This window comes from Rana temporaria, chromosome 4 (genome assembly GCF_905171775.1).
Source record: "Rana temporaria chromosome 4, aRanTem1.1, whole genome shotgun sequence".
Classification (NCBI taxonomy): domain Eukaryota; kingdom Metazoa; phylum Chordata; class Amphibia; order Anura; family Ranidae; genus Rana; species Rana temporaria.
Window position 1 is genome coordinate 166039328 of NC_053492.1, and position 11458 is coordinate 166050785.

General features: G+C 45.8%; 1 protein-coding gene across 1 annotated transcript in view; it reads right to left on the reverse strand.

Annotated features, from left to right (window-relative positions):
• The window catches only part of ZBBX (zinc finger B-box domain containing), a 126988-nt gene extending 117433 nt beyond the window's left edge, over positions 1-9555 (reverse strand). The window contains exon 1 of the mRNA XM_040347715.1: positions 9390-9555. The gene's annotated coding sequence lies outside the window, so the exon portion shown is untranslated. The remainder of the gene's footprint in view (positions 1-9389) is intronic.
• Positions 9556-11458: the final 1903 nt, after the last annotated feature.

Below are 11458 nucleotides of genomic sequence, written 5' to 3' on the forward strand. Positions count from 1 at the left end.
CGTATGCCAGAAAAATATAAACACTCCTGCCTGATCTTTCACCAATGGAAACCATCATCGATTGTATACACCTTCTCCTCAAACCTCCTCACCTTCCCACAGAGGTCATGCAAGATTTGTTGATGAGAATTCATTTTTATAACATGAAAGACCAACCCCTGGAAAAGGCAAGACATCTTGGCCAGCTTCCAACCCTGTATGCAAGGCTACAATGCTATGCAGATCTCTCTCAATACACTCCTCAACAGAGACGACAACTAAACACTATCACATAACCCCTCAACAACCACAAAATCCCACATCAATGGGGATTCCCGACCAAATTAATGGTTACCAGAAATGGAATGAAACACAATATATTTACAGTCGAAGAGGACCTACAACTGCTTCACACTTGGGGAATTAAACCAGCACAGCCAAACTACGAGAAAGACCAAGCTTCCTCCAAAAGTCATCATACAAATAACTACAAGTCTGAACCAGGTTAGTGGTGTCAATGTATTTAAAACCAGTCCTGCACTCTGATTCTGTGCCTGCATAATATTCAGCAGTTTGTCTCAGACCACTGTTTACCCCTATTACCCTTACCCTCTCTGTTATTCTTCATTCTTGTCTTAACCATAGACTTACTGTTTTTACTCACCTAACCTCCCTGAGAGTACAAAAGGAATCCTAGCAAAGATTTACCAGACTCACCACCTCAACGAATCCTGCTGACCTAAAAAGATGACTACATCCAACATCTACTGAGCCGAAAAAAGAGCCTCCATGTGGCATACACTGTACAGTACAGGACTCTAACAACAAAATCCTATGCATACAAAAGACTCACTTTAAAAATCAATGCAGGACCCCTTGGTACCAACAAAAACGTCACCCATATATTTTAAGTGTCAGGACCCACAAAGAAAAATGGAGTCATGATAGCCAACAGAAATACAATCGCTTTTACTCTCCACAACAGTCTTGTGGACACAGATGGCAAATACCTCGCCCTGGACTGTACCTTAAACACCACTAGATACACTATAGTTAGTGTACGCACCCAATGTCAAACAAATTAGATTGCTATCCAAACTGATGAAGAAAATCAACTATTTTCGCCAAGGCCACTTCATTATGTGCGAAGACTTCAATATTGTAACAGACAACTCTAGATACCTCTTCCCGCACCAGCACACTCTTTTCACCTATGGGATACTTAAGGTACAACGACCTATATAATGTATGGAGGTGCCACCACACCACCGAACATGACTACTCCTTCTCTCACCGTCACAATTCGCACACCCGGATATATTACATTTTGGTGGACAAATGGACTCTACCCAAAGTGTCCAAATCAGCTATATCCACCATTACATGGTCTGACCATGCACCCGTCACAATGACCACTGACAACTCACCATCTGACCCTCGCACAAAGATCGGTAGAGCCAATGCCTCAATTATCCATTCACCAGTTTATTTAGCCTATATACGTGAACGCCTAGAAGAATTTTTTTAACTGAATGAAGGACATTAGGGGGATCATTATTCAATTAAGTGCCAGAGAAAAGAGGAAGAGATCACAGCATTTAGACACTCTCACAACCCATATTAAAACCTTAGAGAATCAAAACTAAACCAATGCTGACCCTGCACTAAAAGATGAATTATTACGCCTCAGACAAGAACTGAGAGCGTGTTTACTAGAATCATTTAAAAAGCTCAAAAGCACTTTAAAGCCAAACACTATTCTACAGGCAACAAGGCAGGGAAAGCCATGGCTATCAGAATCAAAGGCCACTACGCATCTTAACCATCCTACTTCAAAAAAGAAATGATTAGACCCGCAAGCTATTGCAGATGAATTTAGTCACTATTATAGCACACTCTACAACCTAAAAGATGACTCCACTGCTACACAACCATCCACACAGGAGATAGAATCATTTCTACAAGAAATAAATATCCCTAAAATATTCACCATTTACGCCACTGGAAATTATGGCTATAATTTCAATCCTAACAAATCCCCAGGACCAGGTGACCTTACTGGGGAATACTATAAAACAGTTTAGAACAGTACTGGCACCCTTTTTATCACAAGTGAGCAATGACGCTGCCTCTTCTCTTCCACCAGAAATGTTAAATGCATTGATTATAAACAATGACAAAGCCAGGTAAGGGCCCTACCTCGCCACGAAACATCCAACCCATTTCACTTCTCAATTTAAACACAAAAATATATGAAAAACTAATAGCCACCAGATTGATAAACTTAGTGCCCGTGGGCCGGATTCAAAGAGATTTGCGCATTATTTACGGAGGCGCAGGGCAACGTTTTTGCCCTGCGCCCCCGCAAATTTGCTCCGCTGCCCTTGATTCATGGAGCAGAAGCCCGGCGCTAGAGCATGCAATTTAAATGATCCCGTAGGGGGCGGGAATCATTTAAATTAGGCGCGTTCCCGCGCCGATCGTAGAGCGCATGCTCCGTCGGGAAACTTTCCCAACGTGCATTGCGGCAAATGACGTCGCAAGGACGTCATTTGCTTCAAAGTGAACGTGAATGGCGTCCAGCGCCATTCACTTACGCAAACGACGTAAAATTCTAATTTTGCGACGCGGGAACGACGGGTATACGTAGCAGGGGCAGCCTTGCGCGAAAATCGCTGTACGTAAACGACGTAAATTGCGTACGCAGGGCTCGCGCAACGTTGTGAATCGGTGTTAGTATGCAATTTGCATACTATACACTGAGCACAAAGTGAACGCCACCTAGCGTCCACCGCAAGAATGCAGCCTAAGATATGCGGGCATAAGAGGCTTATGCCGCGCAGATCTTAGGCTGCAGTCAGCGTAACGAGGTTCCTGAATCAGGAGCACTCGTTACGCCGGGGCAAGTAAGCAATTGCGCTGTGTAACCTATGGTTACACAGGCGCAATTGCTTCTTGAATCCGGCCCCTTATTGATAAATCAGGATCAATCTGGGTTTACGAAAGGGAGACAAACATTCAATGCAACTCGCAAACTTATCAATATAATTCATACTGCTGAGTCCAAGTGAACGCCTTCTCTGCTTCTATTCACGTGACGGGTGGCCCCGCCTCACCAATAAAAGAAATGTCACAGCTTCACCCGCGTCATTCTCCGGGCTGTGTCCGGCGGAGAGAGGAGGTGGGCGACGCTGCGCTCTGGATCCCGGATGATCTTCTCATCGCTGGACCGGAGAGGAGATCACCCGTCGCTGGATACAGACAACGTTGTAACAGGGAGAGGGGATCGAGAGTGGATTACCATCGCTGGATTTTTTCTCTTTTTTTTTTTTATTAATAAAGGACTTTTTTCTACGGTGTGTGTGTTTTTTACAACCATTTACACTTCCTTTGTGAAATGGTAGGGGTACAATGTACCCCATTACCAATTCACATAGGGGGGCAGGATCTGGGGGTCCCCTTTGTTAAAGGGGTCTTCCAGATTCTGATAAGCCCCCCGCCCGCAGACCCCCACAACCACCTGGCAAGGGTTGTGGGGATGAGGCCCTTGTCCCCCATCTTTTCTGCGGCCGGGTTAACATGCTCGGATAAGGGGTCTGGTGTGGATTTTTGGGGGAACTCCACTCCATTTATTTTTTTTTAATTTAGGGTGGAGATTTATTTATTTATTTATTTGTAAAGCGCCCATATACCACCAGTCGGTGGTGCCAAAGCGCTTTATAACAGATTGTCCGGATGTTCTGGCGAGGGTAGCATAAATAAACGCAACTGCTGCAGGGCAGAGGAGGAGATAGAAAAGAAAAAAAAAAAAAAAAAAGAGAAGAAGAGAGGAGGGAGAGGGAAAGAAAGATTTAGAAGTCAGCGAGGGGATGAACAGAGGAAGATAGACCTAGGATTGGAATGCTTGGAAAAAAGCTTTTTCCTAAACGTATAAAGGCTTGGAGAGATGCGAATGGTAAGCAGGGTTTGGTTCCAGAGAGTAGCCCCCGCAGAACCAAACCGTTTACCTCCTATGGAAATTAGCCTATCGGTATTGCCAGTGATTAGGGCTTTGTCGGCTGAACGGAGACAGCGTCTAGGTGTATAGTGTGGGGTCAGGTCTGACAGGAACTGTGGACCCAGCTGGTAATAACCTCTGTAAATCAGGCAGAGGATTTTAAAATCAGCACGTTTTATAACCGGGAGCCAGTGGAGTTCTTTGAGCACAGGGCTGATGTGATCTTGCTTTTGAAGATTGTAAATGAGCCTGGCTGCTTGATTCTGCACCAACTGCAGTTTCTTGAACCATTTGATGGGAATGCCTAGTAGGACTCCATTTGAAAAGTCTAGGCGAGAGATAATTAGTGCCTGGACTAAGTCTTTCCTTTGATCCTGGGTTCCCCAGACCTGAAGGGTCTGGAATGGATATTTGGGGGAACCCCACGTCATTTTTTTTTTAAATAGATGGCGGGGTTCCCCTTAATATCCATACCAGACCTGAAGGGCCTGGTAATTGAATTTGGGGGGACCCCCACGCTATATTTTTTATTTTATTTTTATGAATGAATCCTCTCTGAATGCAAGGCAGGCTTGAGAGGAATCGCATCGAGAAAAACATTGTTTTTTCCCATGACATGAAAAACGGTCATGTGTACGCGGCATTGGGTTAAAGTGGAGGTTCACCCAAAAAAAACTATTTTTAACAATAGATTGGGCCTAATTACGTGAAGCAGAATCGGGTGTTTTGTTTAAAATCAATGCAGTACTTACCGTTTTAGAGATAGATGTTCTCCGCCACTTCCGGGTATGGTCTTCGGGACTGGGCGTTCCTATTTGATTGACAGCCTTCTGACGGTCGCATACAGAGCGTCACGAGTTGCCGAACGTCGGTGCGGCTCTATACGGCGCCTGCGCACCGACGTTCGGCTACTTTCGGAAACTGGTGACGCGCTGTATGCGACGGTCGGAAGGCTGTCAATCAAATAGGAATGCCCAGTCCCGCAGCCCATACCCGGAAGCGGCGGGAGAACATCTATCTCTAAAACGGTAAGTACTGCATTGAACAAAACACCCGATTCTGCTTCCCATAATTAGGCCCAATCTATTGTTAAAAATTGTTTTTTTTGGGTGAACCTCCACTTTAACCCAATGCCGCGTACACATGACCGTTTTTCATGTCATGGAAAAAAACAACGTTTTTCTCGATGCGATTCCTCTCAAGCCTGCCTTGCATACACACGATCGTGATAAAAATGCACTATAAAGGGGAAGTTCTATTCGAATGGCGCAACCCTTTGGGCTGATAATGCAAATTTTCCTTCTCGTAACTTGCTTCTAAGCATACATGTTTTTTCCCCTGTCCTTAAAGCCTACACACAACCATTTTTCACGACATGAAAAACTACGCCGTGAAAAACTATGAGAAAAACTAGAGCAGGTTCTAAATTTTTAATCGCCATTTTTCACGTTGAGAAAAATGCTCTGGGGTCATGAAAAACGGTCATGTGTACGCGGCATCGGGCTCCCTTAGGAACTCGGTATGCAAAAAGTTCTATTCAGTCACATGTGAAACTGCTACTTTACATTTGGTCAAATCAATACAACAAATGTTACCCTGTTGTGCTCTCTCTTTCTCCTCCCACCCCTTCTATTACCCTTGCCTTCCTCCATGATATTTTCGATCTTTTTTTTTGTTTCATGCACCCCGTTTTGTGCGTACTTTTGCTTACGCAAGTTTACGTAATGTAACAATCTATATATTGCGTGTTGCTATGCATTTATATGACTTTACAGCTGTATCATTGTAAAAAAATCAATAAAAAATCTACTGAAAAGAAAAGCATACTACTCTTTTGTTAACCCATATACAGCCAGCTGCTAGAAATGCCTGAATATGTAGTATTGTGTGCATAATGGGGCTGTGTATGGTCATTCTAGTGCTTGTCCTGAGAGTAATGCCCCGTACACACGATCATTTTTCGGGTTGTAAAACAAAAGTAGTTTTTAAGGGTATAGAAAAAACAAAGTTTTTTTAAACCCGATCATTAAAACGGCCTTGCCTACACACGATTGTGAAAAAAAAATGCTCTAGCAAAGCGTGGTGACGTACAACACGTACGACGGCACTATAAAGGGGAAGTTCCATTCGGATGACGCCACCCTTTGGGCTGCTTTAGCTGATTTTGTGTTAGTAAAAGACGATTCGCGCTTTTCTGTCTGTTACAACGTGATGAATGTGCTTACTCCATTACGAACGGTAGTTTTACCAGAACGAGCGCTCCCGTCTCATAACTTGCTTCTGAGCATGCGCGGATTTTTCACATCGTTAAAGCCCACACACAACCATTTTTTACAACCCAAAATACGACACCGTTAATAACGTTGTTAAAAAATAGAGCCTGTTCGAATTTTTTTTTGCCCGTTTTTCAGAACCCGAAAAATGCTCTGAAGCCCACACACAATCGTTTTTAATGACATTAAAAAAACACGTCATTTTTTACAACCCGAACAATGATCGTGTGTACCCGACATGAGAGTACAACATTGGCATTCAAGAAGGGTCATAAAAAAGCCCTAAAAACTCTTTTCTTCTACAGAAATTGCTATCCTTGTGGCACCTGATCCTCATTTTGGCTCACTTAAAGCAGAACTTTGGGGTTCCAGCCCCATGGTGAGGTGGGGTCCCCGTCCCCAGGGGAGAAGGGTTCCTGTCCCCATGGGAGAAGGGGTCCCCAATATGGCCCCCCTATTGCAATGCCCTCTGTACCCCCACAGCTTCTCCCCGTCCCCAGGGGAGAAGGGTTCCTGTCCCCAGGGGAGAAGGGGTCCCCAATATGGCCCCCCTATTGCAATGTCCTCTGTACCCCCACAGCAGTGTCCTCCTTCACATCACTCCCAGAGTGTCCTCTGCTCCCTCCCCCATAGCAGGTTCCTGTGCCCCCCAAAGCAGTGTCTTCTGCCCCCCTGTACCACACCCCACAAACACACACACACACTGTGTAGGTAGAACTTCCCTACCTTACACAGGTGTACAGCAGAGCAGAATCACAGGGCTGGATGGGGGTGGGAACTGCTGAAGTTAACTTTTAACATTAACAGGCTGGTGATTGGTTGCTAGTATCGCCCCGGCAACCAATCAGTTTAATGTGAAAAGTGTACTGAAGCAGTTCTCGCCCCCATCCAGCCCTGAGATCCCGACCACTGTCCAAAGAAGAGGAGAGCGGAGAAAATGTCCACGGGCCAGGTGTGCGTGAATTCATCACGGCACTGACATGCCGGACATTTAACAGTGGCAGGCCGTGGGCCCAAGGGTGCTGACCCTGTAGTAGGGTATTAGTTCACCTTTTATTTTTTTCCTGAAAAGGTGAAATAATGTTAAAAGTAGATGTTTTTGAAGTACTTTTAATCATTATTAATCATTTTAAGGAATGTACCGATAAGAGTTTTTGTGGCGATTTGTGTCTGAGCTGCTTTGCTTCCCCAATCAAATCACTGAGTGCAAAACCACAAAGAAACTCAGCTGAGAGAATACCAAGAAGTCAGGAGCAAGTCAGACCATCTAACACAACCCGAGTACAGTTGGAAGAATTCCGAGTTGGACTTGCTGTCTCTTGGGACAGAGTGCAGCTTTAGGTCTCTTCACACTGTGGCCCACCACTCCACCTCATTAGGGGGTCTGGGACTCATTCCATTCTTGGTTGGATCATAACAGATACACGTCACATATGTCCCACCTAAGGATGGGCTCGGACATATTCACCAATTCCACGTGCCCACACCGCCAGGAAGCTGACATTCCACAGTGCTGATCAGTCTGTGCAGCTTCGGATCGGGAAATGTCTCACTGCCTGTGATTAACCCATGCAGAGTGTCAGCTTTTCCTTAGTCTCACCCATGTCTGTCTCCATCATTAGAGGAAATACAGACCCACGTAATCCCTATAGGTGGCCAGATGTAGGTGGACAAATGGTCTCCAAACTGCTTGCCTTTATCTGGCCATTTGTTCCTCTGAGGCCGTGTACACACGGGCAAACATGTACGATGAAACCAGTCCGCCGGACCGTTTTCACCGTACATGTCTGCCCGGGGATTTCTGTACGATGGCTGTACTAACCATCGTACAGAAATCCGCGCGTAAACAATACGCGGGGCGTGTCCGCGGTGTCGCCGCGACGATGACGCGGTGTCGCCGCGACAATGACGCGGCGACGTGGGCGGGCCTGCCAGTTAAATGCTTCCACGCATGCGTCAAAGTCATTCGACGCATGCGAGGGATGGCGGGCGCTCGGACATGTACGGTAGGTCTGTACAGACGACCGAACATGTCCGAGCGGGCAGGATTCCAGCGGACTGTTTTAAAACAAGTCCAGGAATATTTGTCCGCTGGGAAAAGGCCCGGCGGGCAAATGTTTGCTGGAATCCTGCACGCTCGGGCCTACACACGACCAAACATGTCTGCTGAAACTGGCCCGCGGACCTAACTGTTACCATTCCTTCTACTGACACCAACGATGGGGCACTATTCCTTCTACTAAAAACCAACGATAGAGCACTAATCCCTCTACTGACACCAATGATGGGGCACTATTCCCTCTACTGACACCAACGATGGGGCACTATTCCCTCTACTGACACCAACGATGGGGCACTATTCCCTCTACTGACACCAATGATGGGGCACTATTCCCTCTACTGACACCAACGATGGAGCACTATTCCCTCTACTGACACCAACGATGGGGCACTATTCCCTCTACTGACACCAATGATGGAGCACTATTCCTTCTACTAAAAACCAACGATAGAGCACTAATCCCTCTACTGACACCAATGATGGGGCACTATTCCCTCTACTGACACCAACGATAGAGCACTAATCCCTCTACTGACACCAACGATGGAGCACTATTCCCTCTACTGACACCAACGATAGAGCACTAATCCCTCTACTGACACCAACGATGGAGCACTATTCCCTCTACTGACACCAATGATGGAGCACTATTCCCTCTACTCACACCAACAATGGAGCACTATTCCCTCTACTGACACCAACGATGGGGCACTATTGCTTCTACTGACACCAATGATGGAGCACTATTGCTTCTGACACCAATGATGGAGCACTATTCCCTCTACTGACACCAATGATATGTTATTTGTGTTCCATCCCTGCGTGCCCCTCACTTCCTGTTGCGTTTCAGGGACAGGAAGTGAAGGGAAATCTCCCCAATGTGACACAACAGTGGTGAGGATATACATTAGCTTGGCTGAGCTGAGCTCACCCTGATACTGACTTTATCATCAATAAATGAGAACACACCCTCTGATCCTTCACACATGCTGAATGTAGAGACAACTGTCCCCTCCATAGAGTGCACAGTACACCCACCACCCTCCATCTCTCCCACACACGTGTAAGGGACACTCACCGGCACTATCGGGGAATCCACCTAATAAACTCTGCGCTTTAGATCACACGAAGGATAATCGGTTTATATCACGGACAAACTTGTGTTTCTTGTTGCTAGGCAACCAACCACTCAGCAACAAGAAGCACCGAGGTCCCGCCCCTCGGCTGTTTCATGATTGGTGAATGCGGACAGCATGGCGCACGCTGTAATTATCCCGGTCGGCAGGAACTCACCTGCGTGTCTGACGTCAGAGATCCACGCCCCCTGCAGAAGCAGCTCCCGCCAGCAGGGGGTGTGATACCGATGCAGAAAGACGTGGAATTGGGTGTATAGCCAGCACTGGAGGCATGATATGGCAGCTTGTCGTTTCTAAGGAATTCCCTTTATTGGAGTTTAGCTCCGAGTATAAAACATCCGGGGACGTTGTGTTGTTTACTCTAAGGAAGGGATCGGCAACATCAGCACTCCAAGTGTGGCGAAACTACAAATCCCATCATGCCGTTGGGTATTTGTCTTGTAATGCATCATGGGACTTGTAGTTCCACAACAGTTAAAGAGCAGAGGTAACCTACACCTTGCTAGGAGAGTCTTCACAGCAGCTGCAATGAGCTATGGTGCCCACCATGAATCATTAGCAGGGCTTTTTTTCTTAAACAATAGGTGCTGGAACTCAACCACGACCCCCCAAAACCCCTCCCCCACACACACCCTCCAAATCCCATCAAATAGTGGGTGTGGTCAGTCAAATTTCACGAACAGTAGAAGGGTCTTAAAGGGGCATTAAATACCAGGATTGCATTACATACAGAGTGCAGAGCTGTCACTTGTAAACACAGAAACCGGACTTCTGTGTTTACAAGTGATTATGGTGAGGAGGCCCCCCCAAGGGTCTGAGCCAGAGGTGGTGGAACTGAGTTCCACCAAGTTCCCCCTGAAAAAAAGCCCTGATCATTAGGAAAAAAAGTTTATTTCAACTGCCCTGTTCCCTCTGTGGTTGGTTTGGGGACCGAAATCCAATTTCTATTCACCCACCATGAATCATTGAAGGCTCTGGTCACCACGTGCATGTGCCATCCATGATGTGGCATCCATGATGTTCCCTGCTTAGAAATGCATGGAATACATCTTCACAGGTTATCCAAATGTAGACAAATCATTACTCGAGCCTGATTGGCCTGTATGTGACAACTCATCACAAAGACAGGAAAGTATATAACATTATGACCACCCCTAGTAAGCGTTGATTATGTCATTATGCTTTGTTCTGACTTTGGTGCGACTTTTTTCTCCCATGGTTCTCATTGGTCGCATGACATCGTATCAAAAATCGCATCACAAAGTCGAACTGTAAATCACACAACTTTACGGTTGCAATGGTGGAAACGGAGCCTAAATGATCTTCTACTGATGGCCTGGTTCCAGATACTACAGCAGGAGTCTAGTGGAGGGCCTCAATGGGTTATGGCGAACAATGTATTCGTTTCATTAAACGGGGTTACTTTTATGTAAACACCCTTTTTTTTTTTTTAATTGCAATTTTAGGCTCCATTCACACCTAGGCGACAAAACACCCGACGCTCGATACGCTGGAGGGGCGAATTTCCATTGCTGTCTATGAGATGGTTCACATCTCACGCCGAAACGCCGTACGCCTGCCGCCTGAAAACAAGTCCCGGACCCTTTTTTTCAGGCGGCATTGGCGTTCGGCCATAGACAGCAATGGAAATGATTTGTGGAAAAAAAAAAAAAGTTACACAAATCGCGGCAAAATACGCCGCATACGCGGTGTTACAGTGTGAATGCAGCCTTATATGAGTCTGTGTTTATCTCACTGAAACTAAATGCATTTCTAGCACTGGAAACATTTGTATCCTTTTGGCAGGATTGTATCCAGCCACACACCACCAGAGACATCTTTGGTTACTTCTTGTTACACTGGGATCTTTGTGTTCGTGTCTCTCAAGGAAGCCTGCAGTATGACCATCACCTGTGTATACATACAGGGTCATCTGTGGTTTTTACTGCGAAATGTGTTTTCCCTTTATATATATATATATATATATATATATATATATATATATATATAT